This window comes from Rhineura floridana, chromosome 9 (genome assembly GCF_030035675.1).
Source record: "Rhineura floridana isolate rRhiFlo1 chromosome 9, rRhiFlo1.hap2, whole genome shotgun sequence".
NCBI lineage: Eukaryota > Metazoa > Chordata > Lepidosauria > Squamata > Rhineuridae > Rhineura > Rhineura floridana.
The window spans coordinates 78,847,289-78,869,485 of NC_084488.1; the positions used below are offsets into that span (position 1 = coordinate 78,847,289).

At 40.5% G+C, this 22,197-nt stretch overlaps 1 long non-coding RNA gene across 1 annotated transcript; it reads left to right on the forward strand.

Annotated features, from left to right (window-relative positions):
- Positions 1-348: 348 nt before the first annotated feature.
- Positions 349-21,948, forward strand: LOC133364473 (uncharacterized). The gene is made up of 3 exons (XR_009757953.1): positions 349-397; positions 20,539-20,742; positions 21,862-21,948. It is a non-coding gene; the product is annotated as an uncharacterized LOC133364473 (long non-coding RNA).
- Positions 21,949-22,197: the final 249 nt, after the last annotated feature.

Consider the following 22,197-nt stretch of genomic DNA (forward strand, 5'->3'; position numbering starts at 1 on the left):
GGGCCAACCAGATGACGGTTCGGAAACCTAAAAGCAGGACATAAATGTAACAGACCTCTTTCATTCCCTCTCCCCCCCCCCGTCCCTTGGAGGTACACTCCTGTGTTAACAATTCGCTATCTCTCAGCCTAACCTACCTTGCAGGGTTCTTGTGAGGACAAAGAAAAGAACCACGTATTGTGCCTTGAGCTTCTTGGAGGAAAGGCAGAACATGAAAGCATAAATAAATCAACATATTCCGTAGGAATTAATTCCATAACTGTGTTGTACAAAGAAATACTTCCTTTGTCTGTCCTGAATCTTCTTTTTTAATAAATGTTTTTATTTCAGTTTTGTAACAACAATGAGAGCAGTACAAAACTCAGTAAGACAACACATAGCAGTCATACAAATTCGTGTGAGTATCAATATAGATTTAATGGGTCCAATTATATGAAGAATAAAGTGCTAAGTGTAGTATAAATAATTTAAATGTAAGATCACAAAATTTGATGGGCAGGAAAGAGGAGCATCTTTCTTAGGATGTTTGATTTGACCTTTAATCCAGACTCTGGTGACCTTTTCAAATGGTGTTTAACTGAGTAGATGGTGAAGAGTGTCTCATCAGTTTATCGTATGCTTGCAATATCCTTTGGTGTACTTTATCATTTCTCTTTATGACTTGCACTTCTTTATTTTGCTCAGTTAATTTTCAGTGCATAATGTCAAACTAGCAATAAAAATTAGCATAGCATATTAATCCGTTCCCTTCTTTGCTTAAGCAATGTTCAGCTATTTCCCTTGTCATGAATGCATTTGTTCAAGTTTCTTCCCTGTCAGATGCTATTTATTGCTGATTAGGATTTCTAGCCATGTTTGAAAAAGAGATGCATAATTTTCATGCTGTATTGTCTTTGCCCTTTAATTTATTACACACACTTTGTTATTCCTGTCGATCATGCATAGAGCTAAATGCAGGAGGCCAGTGTAAGTAAGGCTAGTAAGTGCATCACAATTCCATTGGAAAGCCATGTGGAGGCTGTGACTAAGCTCTTTCTCTTTTTATAGTTTATCATACCATATCAGCAATAATATTGAAATCGGTTAATTAGCAAGATAGTTGTGTGAGTCTCTGAAAATAGACATTTCCACTGTTGTTAGCCTAAGTGCTATGTTTTATATAAGAGGTTGCTATCTTTTGTAGAAGCTGTTACAAAACAGAGGCAATTTTATGGGCATTCATAACACATACTCTGGAAAGACCCTATCCCACAGCTCCAACTGTTTAAAGTTATTTAGTATTCAAACAGCACTTTTCCTAAATACTGAAAGCATCTCACATATATTATCTCAGTAATCATTACAACAATCCTATAAATATGCCAATGTAATTTGTTGCTGATTGGAAGCTGAGCCTCAGTGGTTTGCTTAAGGCACACAGCAGGTTTATAGCCAAGCTGAAATTTGACACATGAATTTCTACCTTATATTTCATGTTCTTCATCACAATATCACACCAACTCCACTGTGAATGTATGGGGGTGGGGACAGAAACCCGCCATCAGAGTTGAAAGTGTCCTCCAGACATCACTTCACACCAGAACACGTTGCTGAAGTTCTCGATCAACACAAGTAGTTCATATAAGTGACCGAAGCAGATCAAATTAGGCTTGCTTACCACTTTTTCAGAGCACAAACAGCTTGTAACAGAACAAAAGAATATTTCTAGATGTTCATTGCCATTTTTAGGACACATTTCTTCATTGAGGCAGAGCTGCAAGAATTATTTGGAGCACATCTCTTAGGAGCATTTTAAATCGTACAATAATACATATACAATCCTTGACAACTATTGTTGTGGATCTTGTACACAATAGTGTACAACAATAGTGTACTTAAACAATAGCGTACTTAACTATTGTGTACTTAGTAGCGTACTTAAATATTGTACTTAAACAATAGTGTGAATCAATGGCAGCCCCCTGAAGGAATTCCAAATGCCCATTTTTATGTGTGTCTCTCCCATGTTGGCAATCTTGCGACAAAGGAATCTATAAGGAGGGGGTAATCAGTAGTGTAGTCCATGATTTTTATTTATTTATTTTATTTATTATTTGATTTATATCTTGCCCTTTCTCCCAGCAGGAGCACAGGGCAGGAAACAAAAGCGCTAAAAACACATCAAAACCTCATATAAACAGACCTTAAAATACATTAAAACAAAACAACTTTAAAAAAATTTTTTTTAAAAAGCTTTAAAAACATATTTAAAAAAGGGTTAAAAACTTTAAAAAAAAACATATTAAAAGCAATTTTAACACAGATGCAGATTAGGGTAGGTCTCAACTTAAAAGGCTTGTTGAAAGAGGAAAGTCTTTAAAAGGTGCCAAAAAGATAACAGAGATGGGGCCTGCCTAATATTCAAAGGGAATTCCACAGGGTAGGTGCCGCCACACTAAAGGTCTGTTTCTATGTTGTGCTGAATGGACCTCCTGATAAGATGGTATCTGCAGGAAGCCCTCAGCTGTAGAGCACAGTGATCGACTGGGTATATAAGGGATAAGATGGTCTTTCAGGTATCCTGGTCCCAAGCTGTATAGGGCTTTGTACACCAAAACTAGAACCTTGAACTTGGCCCAGTAGCAAATGGGCAGCCAATGCAATTCTTTTAGCAGCGAGGTGACATGTTGGCGATACCCTGCCCCAGTAAGCAGTCTCGCCACATTTTGCACCAGCTGCAGCTTCTGGACCAACCTCAAGGGCAGCCCCACATAGAGCGCATTACAGTAATCCAGCCGGGAGGTTACCAGTGCATGGACAACAGTGGTCAGGCTATCCCGGTCCAGAAATGACTGCAGCTGTCTTACCAGCCGAAGCTGGTAAAAGGCACTCCTAGCCACGGAGGTCACCTGGGTCTCTAGCAACAAAGATGGATCCAGGAGCACCCCCAGACTACAGACCTGCTCTTTCAGAGGGAGTACGACCCCATCCAAAGCAAGCAACTGACCAATTATCCAGACTTGGGAACCACCAACCCACAGTGCCTCCGTCTTGCTAGGATTCAGGCTCAGTTTATTGGCCCTCATCCAGCCCACCACTGAGTCCAGGCAGCGGTCCAGGGCTTGCACGGCCTCTCCCGATTCAGATGTTATGGAGAAATAGGGCTGGGTATCGTCAGCATACTGCTGACACCTCGCCCCAAATCTCCTGGTGACTGCTCCCTAGGGCTTCATGTAGATGTTAAACAGCACGGGGGACAAGATGGTACCCTGCGGCACCCCACAGCACAACTGCTAGGGGGCCAAAAGACAGTCACCCAATGCTATTCTCTGAGAGCAACCCTGGAGATAGGATCGGAACCACTGTAAAACAGTGCCTCCAATACCCGTCTCACCAAGTCGGCCCAGAAGGATACCATGGTGAATGGTATCAAAAGCTGCTGAGAGATCAAGTAAGAATAACAGGGTCACACTCCCCCTGTCCTTCTCCTGATAAAGGTCATCCATCAGGGTGACCAAGGTAGTTACACCAAGTCCCCGCACAGCCATGCCCCTGCATAGCCATGCCCTCTTCTAAGATTATACAATAAAATGAGCTTTCAGTCTCTTACTGTGTTTTGAGTTCTTTCCCTTAGTGATGCATTGCAACAATCAACGCATATTTCCATGTGTGTGTTGCCTTTCAGCTAGATCTTCTCTTTTCTGTGCACATACATGGGCAACTGTACTAAGATACTGTAAGGTAAGAAACTTCCTTTGCTGAGTTTCCCTTCTTGATTCCTATACTAAGAACTGCATTGGGGCAGAGTTTATGAGTTTTAGGAGGAATCTTAATTAGGATTCCTGATCCTAATCTCTGGTGTTGCCTCTGCACATCTCTTTCTCTCTCTGGCATATTTATTTGCATTTCACCTTACCATGTACAACACACATGTATACAACATCATTAAAAGCTGAAACACCATCACGTAGATATACTTCCCCCTCCCCCAAACATTTTTATCTCCCTCCTCCTCCCCTCCTCCTCCAGCTTTGGGCTGGAATAAAACCACATATCTTTCCCCTCCCTTCCTTTTTTGCTGCTGGGTTGAGAATAAAACCCTTGTTAACAAACAAACTGGAGGCTGTGCAACAGAGAGAGAGAGAGAGACCCCTTCAACTCAAGTTCTCCTGTCCCCTAACACCTTTTCCACTTTTACTTGCTTGCTTGCTCTCCCTTGTCATCTCCACTATCCTTTTTTTTTTTTTCAATAATTTTTATTCAGGTTTTCATAAAACATACAAGACAAAATCATAAAACATTCAAAGACAAAAAACAAAATCAAAAATAGTTAAACAAAAAGAAAAAAAGAAAAAAAAAACAAAAATAAAAAATAAAGAGTAAAATATTGACTTCCCATTTGTCAAAGATCAAATCAGTTATAAGTCTATAATATATAACAATCCTGTCTCTTAAGTCATATTATAAAATCACTTTCCTCCAGTAGTTATCTTACTTAATCATCAAATCTCATAAACATTACTTTATTCTTTCCACAAAAAGTCAAAGAGAGGTTTCAATTCTTTAAGAAATATATCTATCAATTTTTTTTTTCCAGATAAGCATATCGATTAATCCATCTCATTACTAATTATGATAATCTTGTTGTCATAACCATAGTCAAAATAAACATTTCAATTAATCCATCACATCGGAATCTGTTAGGTTCAGTAATTTCAGTAGCCATTGTTCTATTATCCCTATTAGTTCCATTTTCCATCTTCCATCTTCAGTAGTCTTGTTAAGTCCAGTAATTTCAGTATCCAATCTTCCATTATCAGTATTCCATAATAATCTTGCTGTCAAAGCCATAGTCATATAGTAAGAGTCTGATGGGAATTACCTCTATCCCAAATATTTTCTTGCCATCCATTCTGAATAGGTTGCTGAAATACTGCTGTAAAATCATATCTCTGTTCTTTTTTTCAAAATACACTGGGTCATCTCTTGAAAGTTTTTCCATTGTCACATGGCTGCAGTTAATTCCATAGATTTTCTCTATATTGGGCTCCATCACATCATTCCAGTCCAGAAGATTATCCATGCCATTGATAACTTTATCTCTAGAATCTTCATTAATTTCTTCAGAGATAACATTGAGTTCCAAACAATAGATTTTATTTCTAAAGTCCATAGACTCCAAATCTTGTTCCTGTTCCACGTTTGTTCCAATCTCCGGGATCTCCTCTCTCACAGGGACCCCTGTTCCAGTCTCCAGGGTCTCCTCTCTCACAGGGACCCCTGTTCCAGTCTCCAGGGTCTCCTCTCTCACAAGGACCCCTATGTCTTTAATCTCCTGTATCTCCAAACAATAAATTTTGTTTCTAAAGTCCATAGACTCCAAATCTTTTTCCTGTTCCACGTTTGTTCCAATCTCCGGGGTCTCCTCTCTCACAGGGACCCCTTCCAGGGTCACCTCTCTCACAGGGACCCCTATATCTTTAATCTCCTGCTTCATTTTACTCAATTCAATTTTCAGCTCCTTACAACCCTGTCGCAGGTTTTGTTTCGTTATCTCAATCTCATCCATTATTTTCTGAAACATAGTTATTTCCAGCTTCTCAGCCACTTTCTTAATTGCCATTTTAAAAGAAAAATATAGGAAAACCACTTCTTATTTCAGCAACAATTGGGTTAATACTCCAAACTTGGTGACATCACAGTATAAACAGAGCAGACAGCCTTATCTCTCCATGTTTAAGTAAACAAAATGCAGTTCCCAGGATCGAAACAATTAATGGCGGTCGTCAGAAAACAGATTCGTCAAAATAAAATAGACCAAAGAGAGAGTAGTCTCAGACAATATAATATTCTTCAAAATAAAAATCTGGAATAGAAATCCCTCTTCTGTGTATATCTTTAGAATGCAAATCCAGGACAGCTTTTTGCAACAAAAACAGAGATAAGCTATTAATTAATGAGTAGCAGAGAGAAGTTATGGCTCCCCAGTGAGATGTCAAAAACCGATCAATCTGGCAAATCTCTTTTAAACAGCAACAATTTAAGTCAAGTAAAAGAAAAATATAGAAAGAAGGGTGCTTGCCTGTTAGTGCGTTCTCTCTTAGAAGATAAGATGAACGTTCGCTTTTCCAGATAGAGCTTGTTGTTAAAAATCCGTCCCACCTTCGTCGGCTGGACCTCGTCCCATAAATTAATGAGATCTGGTCGTCCCAACAAAAATAGGCTTTGAGGTTAATCTCTTCGTTTCTCCCTACCCGGGAGAAGTTTAATCAGTCAAAAAAAGAAAAAATCTGACTGATATATCTGAATAAGCTTCTTTTGAGGCAGGAGCCCGTCTCAAGAGCAGGCACAGGCTAAGTCACCCTTCCCGGAAGTCGTCATCTCCACTATCCTCAGTTCTTCCCACACGTGTCTTCTCCCACACCATCCCTAGAAGTCAATCAGTATGAAAGGGGTGTGTGTTAGCTGCTGAGAAGCACCTTCTAAGGCTGCTTTCACACTGCACTTTATTCTGTTATTCTGATGATTTCTTACCTGGTAATTTGCAGATTATATTTGATTTTTCACACAACGTACAGGCTAGTTCTGGAATTCTAGTGGAATATAGTGTAAATTTAGTGCTAATTTTTGTGATAAATTATACCAGAAACAATCCGTTTGCAAGGCTGGGAACCCGGAAAATCACGGGAGTTTTTCGCTAGCTGCAGCTGCTCATGTGACAGGCATTCCAGCATGCAGTGCAATCCTGCCCTTTAGTCGTATGGGGTGTTTTTTCCTGATGAAAATGGTAGTCGTATTCTGGCATCAGCACAGATAGAAGTATTTCCTACACACACCCCTGTGTCTATACAATATACAGTAGGGCCCCGCTTATATGGCGGGTTAGGGACCAGGCCCCGCCGTAAAGTGGAAATCACCGTAAAGCGGAACCCATAGACTATAATGGGGCCGTCGCACGAAAATGACGCGGAAACGTCGCAAAACGTCGCAAAAGAGCAAAAATTGTCTTTAAAATGGAAAACTAAAGCCGCCGCATTAGCGGAATGCCGGGAAGCAAAGCGCCAGGAAGTGAGGCCTTTCTATATATATGTCAGATGCTAAAGGGAGAGGGCTTGCATGGTGATGGGATGAGATCTTGGACCTCCTACACAGTGGGGAACACAGCGCATGTGTATAATGGATGAGGGACAAAAACAAGCTGTGAGACAGTTGGACAAAATGCCAGTATATCGGTTGAAAAAACTGCTGTTCCTTATTGCAATGTACTGCAATGTGAAAGGGGTTTTAGAAATCGGGACAGAAGTGCTACCATTAAACTAACGAAATCGCCCCCATGTGTGAAAACAGCCTCAGTGGCTGACTCGCCTCTTTTCATTCTGATTGGCTCCAATCAGCAGGAAAAGATGCTGGAGGCATAGGGACCCTGCTCCCCAAAATGTAAGGGGTCTAAGATCCCCAAGACACCCTAGATGGCTACACCCCTGGGGGTAGAGGTGGAAGTGCAGAGAGACCTGTGGTGAGGCAAAGTGACCCCTCACTGGATCGTCACCCTGTAGTGGTGAGTGGGCTTGAGCGTTCCAATGAACCCTATCAGCGATGCTGTCGGGAGTCATGTACTCCCAGCAGGGTCACCCATGGTGGTAAGGTCAAGGGAGAGGAACCAGACAAAGAACAATCTAAGAATGTCCTCAACGGCAGAACAGGTGGAGGATAACAATGTGTATGTTACAACAGCTGTGAAGGCGGATGAAGGCTGCAGCAGATAAAAGACTTCCAATCGTCATAGTATCCATGCCATTGGATCAAAGCCTTTTTCTGTCAACATTGTGTTGATCATTGTGCACCGATCTCCCCACATATAACAAATTCACAGGCGTCTTCCAACCAAACCAAACCAAACCAAAAGTCCCATGGTGATCAGCGAATGGCGACGGGGGCAGAACTGTGAAATCTGGATGCCCCTAGTCATGGACCGGCACATGAGCGGTGGATACAGACTCAGTCATCCTGGCTCAAAGACCGAGAAAGTTGAGTAGTTCAGCAGCTATATCCACGACTGAGCTGTCCTGTTCAGGATCTACTCTGCTCATCCCTTATGAGGAGGGGGCTAGAAAAGGTGCCCTAAACATAGTCTGCCTCATCTCTCTCCCTGACTGGATTACTGCATCCAATGGGGTCACTACTTAGCGGTTGCAATAGACAATTGAACTTTGGAACATGGAATATACGGACATTGATGGACAATACAGATACTGAATGTCCGGAATGCAGGTCTGCCATCATCACAAGGGAGTTGAGACGTTTTAATATTGACATAGCAGCACTCCAAGAAACTTGAAGAGCAGGAGAAGGACAACTAAAGGAAGAAAAAGGAGGTTATACCTTCTTCTGGAAAGGACTGCCTGAACAAGAATGACTAATACATGGAGTAGGCTTTGCTATTAAAAATAATCTTGTGAAGCTCTTGTCAGAAGTTCCTACTGGCATTAATGAACGACTCTCAACTCTCTGGTTAAAATTTGCCAAAAACCAGCAGGCAACTTATGCACCAACATTAGATGCTGATGGACATCAAGGAAATTTTTTATAACCAGCTGGACAGCATTTTATCAGAGATACCTAAGGAGGATAAAATTATTCTCTTGGGAGATTTCAATGCAAGAGTTGGGTGTGATTTCAATATGGCCAAAAACCATTGGGAAAGAAGTTGGCAATAACAACCTGAATGGAATTCTACTTCTGACAAAATGTGCAGAGCATAATCTTGTTATCACAAACACACTCTTTCACACACACAAAAAAAAATGTAAAACATCATGGAAGCACCCTCAGTCAAAACACTGGGATCTCCTGGATTACATAATTCTTCTTGCCAGAGATTGTCATGATGTACTCCTTACTAGAGCCATGACGAGTGCTGATGACTGTTGGACAGATCACTGATTAATTTGATCCACTATGGCCATTAATATTGTTCCTCATCGTAGGATCCCAGGAAGAAAACCAAGGCGTAAAATGAACATCCATGCCCTTCAAGATCCTATGAAGCGAGACTGCTTTCAAACAACTCTCAAGAAACATTTACCAACAGAACTCCCTGAAAATGTCGAGGAACACTGGATTAAACTGAAGACATCCATTATTGCAGCATGTGAACAAACTATTGGATACCAAACTGTGAAACATCAGGATTGGTTTGATGAGAATGATAGTGAGATTGAACATATCATCGACAAGAAAAGGAGAACCTTCCAGATATGGCAGAAAACATTAACTGTGCTGCTAAGAAAAAAATATATGCCAGTGCAAAGGCTGAGGTCCAGAGAAGAACTAGAGAACTTAAGAACGCCTGGTGGATAAAGAAAGCTCAAGAAATCCAGCACTTTGCAGATGCTCACAATGCACGGGCCTTTTTAATGCCACAAAGGCCATCTATGGACCAACAAATTATGGTACAAATCCCTTACGTTCAATGGATGGTACCAATCTTCTTAAGGATAGTCTACTGCACTGCGCTGGAAAGAGCATTACCATGACCTCCTTAACTGTAACTCTGTTGTGACTGGTGAGGTCTTCTTGCAAATTCCACAACAACAAACTGGAGACGAGCTTACAGTATCCCCTAATTTGGATGAAGCCAAATTTGGATGAAGTAAAGCCATCAATCAAATGAAGAACAACAAAGCTAGTGGACCTGATGGGATTCCTGCTGAAGTTTTTAAAGAAGGTGGGCCTGAATTTACACAACAACTTCATAAGCTCATTGAAAAAATCTGGATGAGGGAGGAGATCCCGGAAGACTTTAGGGACACCATAATTATCACCCTTTTTAAGAAGGGTGATAGAACAGATTGCGGGAACTATCGAGGTATTTCTCTTCTTCCTACCGCAGGTAAAATCCTTGCAAGGATCCTCGCAAATCGCCTTATACCGATCTCAGAGGATGTCCTTGTGATGTTCCTGTATTAATGTATATATGGTAAGTGCTGTTTGTATAGAAGATACATGGTAAGTGGAATGAAAGAGGAGGGGGGAGTAAATGAGCAGTAGAATGCTGGATGATTGGCTGAGTGTTTGAATGGCTGGGAGTATAAATGGAAGAATGACAGTTGAATCTGGGTGGAGAATCTGTGGTGAATCTGGGTGGACGTTGCTGGGTTGTTTGAGAAGTGTTTGGTGGTGTTTGGAGGTGGATGTCAGGAGCGTGTGGAGAAAGAGAGAGTGGGAGTTCTAGTTCATGATAAGTCAAGTATCACAGAAATAGATGAAACCATATGCTTAAGTACCATTAGAAAAGTAATCTTGTTATCTCTGTTATTTAATAAAAACTATATTTGGTTTACCAAAGGCCTGATCCTTGGCTGGGGTTTCACAGACCAGAAGGGAGGGTAAGGTAATGACCAAGGCTGAAGGGAAACAGTAACAAATGGTGGCAGCGGTGAAGAGGAGATTATAACATTCATAAGTATCTAGAGCAACCCTGAGTTATGAGTTATCTGCAGTGATACAAGAGGGTTGGGGACAGCTTAAGCATGCAGTCACAGAGGTAACCTGATTGAGAGAGACTCAGGCAGAGTCTCTGGGGATACTGGTTATAGGACGTGACTGGTGGTGCTGCCTAGCAGGGGGATCTGGTGAGGTCTATGCTAGAGCGGAGAGAGAAACCATAAAAAAGGACAGTCCGGACTGGTGGAGTCCCTGGTGGTGCCTAGTGACAGGCAGTAGCCACGAGCAGGTAGGAACCTGACAGGGAGAGCCAGGGAAGGGCGTCACAGTCCTCCCCGAATCTCCGAATGGTTTCCACCCTTCCAGGGGGACAGTGGACATGATCTTCACTGCACAACAGCGTCAAGAAAAATGCCGGGAGCAGAATTGACCTTTATATATGCCGTTTATTAATCTGACTAAGTCCTTTGATACTGTGAATTGAACTGCTCTCTGGACCATCCTTCTGAAAACTGGATGCCCTGATAAATTTGTGAATATTTTGCGACTCCTTCATGACAACATGACAGCGACAATTTTGGATAACAATGGCTTTCAGAGTGATCCATTCAGAGTCAGATCAGGCATAAAACAGGGATGTGTCATTGCTCCTACCTTATTGGCTACCTTCATTGCTATGATTCTACACCTTATTGAGGGGAAACTTGCTACTGATGTGGAAATCATATATCAAACAGATGGAAAGCTTTTTAATCTCAGTAGGCTGAAAGCAAAAAGTAAGGTAATGTCAACCTCTGTCGTACAACTTCAATATGCCGATGATAATGTAGTCTCTGCACATTCAAAGATCTTCCAACTATCCTAAATCCCGTTTGATCTTCGTCATGCCCCCTCCTTAATTGGTTTCCGCCGAGCCTTGAAGACCTGGCTATTCAGGCAGGCCTATGGGATTTCTGGGATGGGTTAGTTGTTAATGTGCTATTAACTGGAAGAGTGGGTTAGATGATTGATGGTCTTATCTATTTTATATTGTATTTTAGTGTATTAATGTACGTCGCCTAGAGTGGCCATTAATTCGGCCAGATAGGCAACTCAGAAATAAAATTTTATTATTATTTTATTATTATATGGAAAGATTGGGTTCTCACTTAATATTAAAAAAAACCAAAGTGCTTCATCAACAGGTACAAACTAGTCCCTCTGTAGCACCATCAATCCAGCTTAATGGTGTGATGCTGGAGAACGTTGATCACTTCCCCTATCTCGGCAGCCATCTCTCTGTAAAAGCTGGCATCGATGCTGAAATTCAACATCATCTGAGCTCTGCGAGTTCCTCATTCTCCCGAGTGAAGCGTAGATTGTTTGAGGATCAGGATATTCGCAGGGAGACCAAAATGCTTATTTACCAAGCCACTGTACTACCAACCTTACTGTATGCCTGTGAAACATGGACCATTTATAAACGCCACTCCCAGCTTCTTGAAAGATTCCACCAATGTTGCCTCTGGAAAATTCTGCAAATTACTTAGGAAGACAGACAGACTAATGTTAGCGTTTTGGAAAAAGCAAAGACTACCAGTGTTGAAACAATGATCCTTCAACATCAACTTTGCTGGACTGGCCATGTTGTTCGAATGCCTGATCACCATCTTCCAAAGCAGCTGCTTTACTCCTAATTTAAGGATGGAAAATGGAATATCGGTGGACAGCAAAAGAGGTTTAAAAATGTTCTTAAAGTGAATCTAAAAAATGTAACATAAGCATCAAGAACTGGGAAGACTTGGCCCATGAACGTCCCAAATGGAGGTCAGCTATTATCAAAGGTGCTATGGACTTCGAAGAAGCACAAATACAGGGTGAATGGGACAAATAAGCTAAGCGGAAGGCGCATCAAACAAATCCTCATCGCGACCATCTTCCATCTGGAAACCTATGTCCTCACTGTGGGAGGCTGTGTGGATCCAGAACTGGCCTCCACAGTCACTTACGGACCCGCTGTTACGACCTTATCTTGGAAGACAATCTTACTTGGCCACGAGCGATCGCCAATGAATGAATGAATGATGCAAACCGAGTACTATGGTATATACAAAGAGAAAAATAAAGGCAACATTATATGCAGAGAGACCTGTGGGTGAGGGAAGATAAAAAGTAGTAGCAAAGAGAACAATATGTGTTTGTACAGAGAAGGGTAGAGTGCATTACAGACTATTCAATACCTGCAATCAGACCAAATAACAGAAACAAGACATGCTGTGCTGATCTTGTTTTAGCAGGGAGGAAGCAACAATATAAAGACAGTTGATATAGTTCAGATAATACCTTTAAATATGTTTGATTTACTTTGCAATTTTAGTGATGTTTCCTATGGTACATTATTTTCTTTTGCTTCTGTTTCCATGAATATGTGAAGTATAGCAACACTTTGCAAAATTTACATTAAAAAAACCTCCAAAAACAATTGTGGAATAATGGCACTGACTATTCTGCAGAATAGTCTCCAGTGGACATGAGGAGTGTCTCAGTTTGCACAAGATAAAACAGTAGGAGGTGAAATATATTCTCGCAAATTTCTAGGTGTGCTCTGTGTTTTTAATTGACTACCTTTCCTTAAGTGGAGTGGTTTAAGCATAGCAGGCTGAAAACATACATCTTGGACAGGCCAAGTTTGTTTTTTACAACAGTTAGATTCATTACTTAAGTAGCGATATATTGCAATCACTCTGATTTTACATCAAACTACAGTTTCAGATTCAACTGTTAATGCACCCAAAATAGAAATAGAACATAACCTCCAGTTTGAAACACAAAAGGCTGTCTTCTCTATTATGTGACATATGACACTGACCAATAAAAAGGCTTTGAAATTAATAAAAATAAATTTGACACAGATTTCTAGGATGGAAAATGAGAGAAATGTAATTTTCTATATTAGATTCTCTGTAGAAACAATAGTAACACAGGAAAGAAGCAAAGTAAGAACACCAACAAACATACAAAACTTTAATTCTCCATCTTTGGAGATGGCAGGTGTTGCCACCACTCACCATATGCTCAGAGGCACTTTTTATCAAATTCTTCCAAGCTATGAAAAACCAACCCAAATTGTGTTTGAATTTTGATTAATTTGTAGGACAGTACAATATCTCAGAGAGGAGGTCAGGTCTCCTGCTCCCCTGGTGCATTCACTATAGCTGCCCAATTTCTCTGCTTTTTAAAGTTTGATAGAAATATCTGTTGTCTATAGGTATATTCTTAAACCCCAAGGTTTTTTTTGCCTATTAGTGAATTTCTCTGCTTTTTAATCCGGGAGGTAAGAAATGGGATCCTGTGCAAGTTTGCTGAGAATGGATTGATCATTTGCATGCTTAGTGAGTTCAGTGGGATCCATGCTTAGGATGGGTGAAACTGACTTGGTGGATGGGCAGGGAGGGGAGGGAGGGGGGAGAGGAGGTGACGGGGTCGGTGGGCACTGGGCAGAGGGAAAGCCTCTTTCTCTTCCAAAAGAAAAATATTGTGAACGGTGTCATTGTTTTTCAGGATTTCCCCCAGATTTTATTCTACAGCAGGCACATGTATTCTCTCACCCAAATTTAAACCAAAGCTGTCCCTGGCCACATCTACATCAGACCTTTATTTCCTATTAGACAGTCATGGCTTCTTCCAAAGAATTCTGGGAAGTGTAATTTGTGAAGGGTGCTGAGAGTTGCCAGGAGAGGCCAAATTCCGCTCATAGAGCTACCATCCCCAGAAGAGGGGCTGACTGTTACACCACTCTGCCTGCTAGAGCTCTGTCTGTGGAATAGGAGTCTCCTAACAAGTCTCAGCACCCTTCACAAACTATAATTCCCAGGATTCTTTGGGGGAAGCCATGACTGTCTAAAGTAAAATAAAGGTCTGGTGTGGGTATAGCTCCCTGATTAGCCAAACTACGCAGCTGTGAATCTGGCTTTTGGAACACTGACAGTTGGTTCTTACTGAGCATGCCCGATATTATAACAGACATCAATATTAAATTTCTTTAATTAAAATTATTTTTAAAATTATTAAAAATTAATTAAAAATCAGAAGATGAAGGTCAGAGTATGGGGCAAGGTCAGTAATAGGATTACAGGTATTCTGTGAACATGGCTGATTTTTATTTAATTTCAACAAATTATGAGACCACGGACAGAAAAAAGTCCAAAGGGGTCTGGATTTTTTTCTTGTTTTACACTTTGAACTCTCGATTCTCTCTGAGTGTTTTGTATATCACCATGAAATCTTAGAGGGTTGTTAAGCAAGTATTTCTGAGTTCAGGACTATAAGTTGTGTAAGGTTTTGTTTTGAAATGAGCTTATGCGAAGCAGCAGAATGGCATGGGGGTAATTTCAATTTAACATTGTGGAATGCAAAAAATCCATGCTGGCTATAGTATACAGCCACTCTCATGTCTGTATAATAAAGAGAGGAGGAAGGACTAGTGGGGTTTTGGATAGCTTGGTGATCTTTCGCAGTACAGAGAGAGAAGAGACACTGAGGTCAGAGCTTGGAAAAGTTACTTTTTTGGACTACAACTCCCATCAGCCCCAGCCAGCATGGACACTGGATTGGGCTGATGGAAGTTGTAGTTCAAAAAAGTAACTTTTCCAAGCTCTGACTGAGGTATAGTGCTAGGTGCAGAGAGAAAAAGGAGAAAGGGTTAAAAAGAACATGCTGAGTTTTAATAGTAATAAAAATACTTTTCTGCCACTCATACAGCACAGGAGCCCTATTAATAAAAACGTGAAAGTGGTCTCGGTGGTTTAAGTTATGCACCCTGATCTAAACCCACCTTCACAGCATTTGGTGGATATGAAAATTACTGAAGCCAATATAGGAGCATGCTTAAACTTAGCAACTCTCTGTATCGTTAAGGAAGCCTGAAACTGTTACTAGGGTTAGCAGCTCCTTGTTTTGCTGTTGCTGAATTGTGTCACCATAACAACTTTAGCATTATCAAATAGACCTTTTGGATCATTATGTTGGCACAACAGACTGTATAGCCTGTAACTATATCTTTGATAGTTTCCTAAAGAGGAAGGGTCAGTGCTACAGCAGGTGCGATAACATCCAGAAAGTGAGTGCTTTGGATATCTCAGATATTGTCCCCACTTATTTGCACATAGCAACATAACATTTATAAGCAAAGGTACTAAAGGCACTGGAGCACAAAATGTTGAACAGTGAGAAAGATTTATTGCTGACTTGATTTGCTTTGTTTCCAGTCAGGCAGTGACGGTTCTGTTTCAATCCGTGTTGATTTTATTTACAGTTTTTAAAAGAACAAGCAAACAACAATTGCTTATTCCAAAGGGGTTTGAATGTTTTCTAGAACCTATTTTTGGTAGGGAAAGGGATGCTTTTTAAAGAAGGGTTTGCACTAATCAAGAAATCTAGAAAGGTGTGTATATCTGTTAAAAAGTAATTTTTGACCAGTGAGCAGTTGATTGCATTTTTTTGTCAATATATGACCTAATATAGGTTCAGATATGACTGCATTCACATATGGCTATGTTTGAAATAGGAAATAAGACTGTAAAACATTAGAGAAATGAAATATAACGAAAAAATTAAGGGAGTGACATTTGAATCATCTGTGTTGTCAGCTGCAAGTTTTAAAGAAACCCAATACAATGAGCACTCTGGGTTGAATCCAGACTTACATTCCAATCCTAACCACGTCTTCTCAGAAGAAAGCCCTACTAAGTTCAATGGGGGTTTATTCACAGAAAAATGGTGTTAAGATTGCCACCTTGGTGACTCAAGACTTCACTGGAACTTAAATTAGTGATTAATTAAAATCAATGCGATGTAAATTAGTGACTAATTAAAGTCCAATTGATTTCAATGGGTCTTCTCTAGTATGACTAAAACTGAAATTCTAAAAATGTCTACTAAGAAGTAAGTCCCATTTAATTCAGTGGGGTTTACTCTCAGGTAAGTAGAATTAGGATTGCAGCCCAAGTCTGGATCCAATCCAGTCTCTGCATCAGGGCCAAGTTAGTTATTCATTATTGTTTACCACATTTGTATCCCACCCTAAGAACTCAGAGCAGCATCCATGAGCTCATTTTATCATTACAACCACTCTGTGAGGTAGGTCAGGCTTACAAGGCGTTATCCGAAGACAGCTAATGAGCTTCATGTTTCAGCAGGGGTTTGAACTAGGGATGGGATCTGTTGGCAGCTGCCGGTTCAAAAGCATTCCGTTGACCTAACAGGCTGGTATCAAGACGAGTTCATTCTGTATCATCTATCCACTGCCTTTTCCGATCTGGGTTTTTTCTGACTTGGAAAAAATATCAATAATATAAATATTTTTAAAGGAAATATTGATATTTTGAAGTATCAGTATTTCCTTTAAAATATTGATATTTTGAAAGAAATCAATATTTTAAAAGGAAATATAAATAAATTATCATTCTTACAATCAATATTTTGGAGGAGGAGGATTTTTTTTAAGTCCATTTTCAAACATAGCTGCAGAAATTCACTATATTAAAATCTGATCCTCAGAGATTGGGAATAACCAAATTAATGGAAAATTTGTTACCAAATCTGAATTGGGCAGAAGTCAAGCACATTCTTACTTTGAACCCACACATCACCAACTGAAGGTATTATCATGTGTTTTGGTTTCTGACTGTGGAAAATGAAACTGGAGATTTCCACAATGCTAAATTTTTCTGCCCAATGGGTAGAGGCATAAAGAAACACAAAGCCTTCCCAACAAAGTTCTATCTTTTGCGACACATGGCCAAGATTTAAGGAGGAAACAGCCTAATGGCTAGGCTGACCACTACCCAGGGAAATACTAAGATTAGTGTCTTGAATAAATGTTGGTTGTCAGGTGTAGTGAAATTGTGTGAATCTCTCCTGAAAGTAATATTATAGATGTTGTTATTTTAAGTGGCAGAATTTTCATTTAATGATATTGTGCCATTGTACAAGGATACTGGAAGGCATTCATTTGCAGGAACGCCGGAAGGATTTATTCATATCATTTTAGCATCTCAAAGGTATAGTATTTGAAAGTCCTAGACGGATCCTCTCTATTCCTATTTGATCAGGTAACTTGAGCTCTCTCAGAGGGAATCCTTAAATTCATAAGGGATGAGTCTGTGAACAATGCAGTTGAGCAATCAAGTAAACCATGGCTAGACAACAAGTTAACTAATATCTTGCTTAAAGGCTGCCATCTACTTGAGACTAAGTTGAATTGAAATTTAGGACATTTTCTTCCAAGTAAACATGCTTGTGGTCATAACTATCAACTGCATTGGCTGACTACTCATTTCCAAGCACAACTCAAAGTGCTAGTGTTGACCTATAAAGCCTTAAACAGCTTGGGACCAGGTTACCTGAAGGGCCACCTTCCTCCATGTAAACTTGCCTGAGAATTGGAATCTTCCTTAGAGGCCCATCTCACTATCACTTCAGGTATTCATAAATTGTCTGACAGCACAGGACAAGGCTTTTTCTGTGGCACCCCCCACATCTTCAGAATTCCCTCCTCCAGGATGTTTGTGTGACTCCTTCACCAACCTCATTTAGGAGGGCAGTTACCCCTTTTCTTTTGATTCAGGCTTTTCAGCCCTCCTGGTGTACTGTAGTGTTTAGAGTACTGGATGAGGACCTGGGAGACCTGAGTTTAATCCCCACTCAGCCATAAAGATAACTGGATGACCTTGGGCCAGCCATAGTCTCTGAGTTTAACCTACCTCATAGGGTTGTTGAGGATTAAAAATGGGGAGAAGAACCATGTATTATTTATTTATTTATTACATTTATACCCCGCCTTTCTTTTCATGATAGAAATCCAAAGTGGCTTACATATGGTTCCCAGGCAGTTTCCCATCCAGGCACTGACTAGACCTGACCCTGCTTAACTTCAGCAGGGAGATGGCCTTTTGTGTCTTCAGACCATAGCCTGGGAGCACCTTGGATGCCACCTTGAGCTCCCTGGAAGAAAAGTGGGATATAATAAAAATAAACAGAGAAATAAATATTTTGGCTGCTGTGAGTTTTGTTGTTTGCTATATTATATTGTTTGGTTGTTTTTAGTGTCCACTACTCTGATCTCCTTAGAGAGGAAGAGCAGGATATGAATTATTTTAAACAAACACCTTCTTAGCACTTTAGAGGTTTACATTATTAGTTATCCCTAGATATTAACCTGGTTGCTTCTCTTCTTCTCTTTCTTTGCTTTCCAAGGGTTTACATTACGTTAATGAGATAACATATGTAAAAACCTTTGAACAGCAGGAATGTGGTATTTTTGAAATGCTTAGTAGCTGTGGGTTCTTTTTATGCTGTTTTTAGTCTGGTGATATATTTGTTATTTACTTTAAAAAGGTAAAGGTGTCCCCGCACTTATAGTGCAAGTTGTTTCCGACTCTTAGGGTGACGCCTTGCGATGTTTACTAGGCAGACCGTATATATGGGGTGGGATTGCCAGTTCCTTCCCCGGCCTTTCTTTACCCCCCAGCGTATGCTGGGTACTCATCTTACTGACCACGGATGGATGGAATGCTGAGTGGACCTCGACCCCTTTTACCGGAGATTCGACTTCCTCCTCCCGTTGGAATCGAACTCCAGCCGTGAGCAGAGCTTCGGCTGCTTTACCGCTGCTTACCACTCTGCGCCATGGAGGGTCATTTACTTAAGTTATTGTTATTTTTTACTTTTGCTGTGTCTCTTTGGATCTTTGTTAGCTGTTCTTAGTGCCTCTGTTGGAGGGAGGCAAGTGGGTTAGAAATGTTAGTATAAACAAAAATAAATTATTATCATTATAATTGCCTGAGTAGGTTGGAGGACAACTGAAACTGAAAACAGCTCCAAAGAACTGAGAGCTCTTGACTCACATATGCTTAACCAGTAAACCAGGGATGGGGAACCTATGGTCCTCCAGATGTTGTTGAATTACAGATCCCTGCATCACTGAGCATTGGCCATGTTGGCTGGGGCTAATGGGAACTGGAGTCCAACAACATCTGGAGTGTTATGGGTTCCCCATCTCTGATGTAAACAATAATTTAAGCTGAAATTCTGTCCACGTCTACTCAGAAGTAAGTCCTATTGAATTAAATGGGGCTTACTTCTAGGTAAGTGGGGTTAGGATTGTAGCCTTAGTGATAAACCTGAATATGGAGATTGGGTAGAATTCACAATGTGTTATAGACCAAGCTTTAAGAATGACCTGAGATAATGGGTTGTATCCAACCAATATTCTGCAAATGGAACTCCTCTCACGCAGTGGGAATTCCTCTTCCTCTCCTTTCCCCATGTGCCTCCAAAATCTGCTCCAGAGGGTCTTCCAATCCCCCAGAGCTGATTTTGAGGGCATGGGGGGGCTGCAGGAGAGAGGGGGGAAACTTCCAGTCCACAAATGGAAGTTTCCTGCACTAGCGAAACAAATGCCAGATTAGGGTGTGGGACAACATCCTTTTAAAACACATACCTTTACAGAGATCTGAATGAGTCCAATGTAACTGAATACAGGTATCTATATATTTTCCCTAGCAAAGCAAATAGCAGCTTTGAGAAGTGGTGTGCAATTTAGAACAGGAAAATAGCACCGAAAGAAAGGGTTAATAACCTTTCTACTCCACCTCCACAATTGCTTTTTAGAAGAAATAGAAAAACCAATAGCTCTAGTCACAGCTGAACAGTGTCTCATCTAGTCTTTGGTCTAAAATACTTGATCAAGTCCTCCTGACATATATGTTTTAACAGCAGTCAGACAGTACAGTAGTGACATGGATGGACTTTCAAAGAGTGATAGTGGCAGATAAGAAAACTGAATCAACAACTTTTGAAGTAGCACAGTGAGATGTAATTATAGTAAACACGGTGAAATGGTGCAATGAACTGGTTGATCATGTTGTTTTCTTAGGCTCTGACATTCTCAGGGTGCAAGGATTAGAGGAGGATGCATTTCTGAATGAATCTTAATACACTTGTATGTGTGTATGAACACACACACACACCCTTGTATATTATACAAGGAGCACACAAAGGAAAAGTAGCCCACAACCTATCAGTATTCCTTTATGAGTTGCCTTATCCTAACCTGAATTCTGCTTTGTTTAGCTGGAGTAGTTTATGATGGAAGAACACCAGTTAAGGCAAATGTCATCATTTCTTCATCCATCCAGTGTGACAGAGACACCACACAGAGAGCCACTCCTTTACATCTCCTCCACAGTGGATGGTAACATCATAGCTGTTGGCCAAGATGGGTTGGTTTCCATATGGAGCATGAACTTAAAACTGAAAAAAAGCTCTCTTATACTTGTGAGTTTAAGAAGTGAAGTATTATTTGAAGAAACTGATATTTATTACTAATAGGCGCAAGATCTTCCTACTGAGGCTAAAATGAAAAGAAGATTGTTTTTCAGCTGTCAAGGTCCCCATAATCATTATCATTCTCCCCAAACACATTCACACATATCCATATTTCTCAAAATGATGTCAGCCAAATATAACTGTGATTAAATTAACTCAGACAAATGAGTATGCCTGTCTCTACACAGAACCAGACAGATTAAAAGAAGGTATGAGCCATGGCCTATGGTATGATTTCAGGAATCAAAATATTGAAACCTATGAAGGGTGGGTGGGTGTCATAGTGAACCTTGATCTAGTTCATCAACAAAGGTTTGGGAGCATACCATTACCCATTTTATATTCGGAGTCAGTTATTGACCAATGTCAGTTACACTGGGAACTGCCTAATGATCCAGTTAAGCACACTCATACATAGAGGGCAAGGCTGAGGTACAGAAGAGTTCATGCCCCCCTACTAACAGAATGTGCTGCCATCATTCTTAAAATGTCAATGGGCATTTGTCTGAGGAGGACTAATAAAAGACCCCCAAAGAGAGAAACTTTAGGAAACTAGCCCATAAAAGTAACTGCTATTCAGATTTATTAACCTAGCACACATAAGGAAATGCTATTCAAGTTTATTCCCTGGAAATACCTGTGAAGGCACTTCTGTCTATGAAAATTCTAACATGAGAACTGGGCCTCAAAATACATCTATGAGCTGTTGCTTTGTTCTGTTATTCAGCTTTCAAACTGTGGTTATCCATTCACTGTGCCTTACGTATCTACTTTTTAACGTACTTTTTACATTTGGATCCTAAGAATTGTGAGCAGTGTTCTTGCAGAATCTGGCTTTTCAACACATTCCTTCCTGCTGCAGTCCCTGAAAAGCCACTCCTGAGGGGCTGGGGAACCCTCCAGAATGGTGTTTGAAGTGGCATGGGGGCTGCAACTGGAGGAGGAAAGTCAGAGAAAATTGGGGACAAGTGGAAGTGACCTTAGTGAGGAAAAGGACTTCACAGGATTTAAGTTGATGTTATTTCAGTTTAGATCAGGTTTTTGACAATGTTCTCTTTTGGAGTCTAGGATGAAAATGAAAACAAACGTCAAAGAAGGAAGACAAAGTGGGCTTCCGACTCTATTTTAATGCCGCATTACAACAAGCTAATTATTGGAACCTGGTAGGTAGTTCATCCCTGGGTTTCTAAGTATGATGGGAAGGCTACCATTTGAAAAGTGTTACATGATACCAAACTATCACTTTATATTTGTTGACTTGTATAAAAGATGCACAGCAAACAAGGAAGTGCAAACCGTAAGACATCTTGTTCATGTTGCTGTTTTGTTGTCCCCCAATGCTTCATACAAAGGATTTATAGTCTGCTTGGAGTGTATAGGCAGCGCTCTGTATACTCCAAGCTA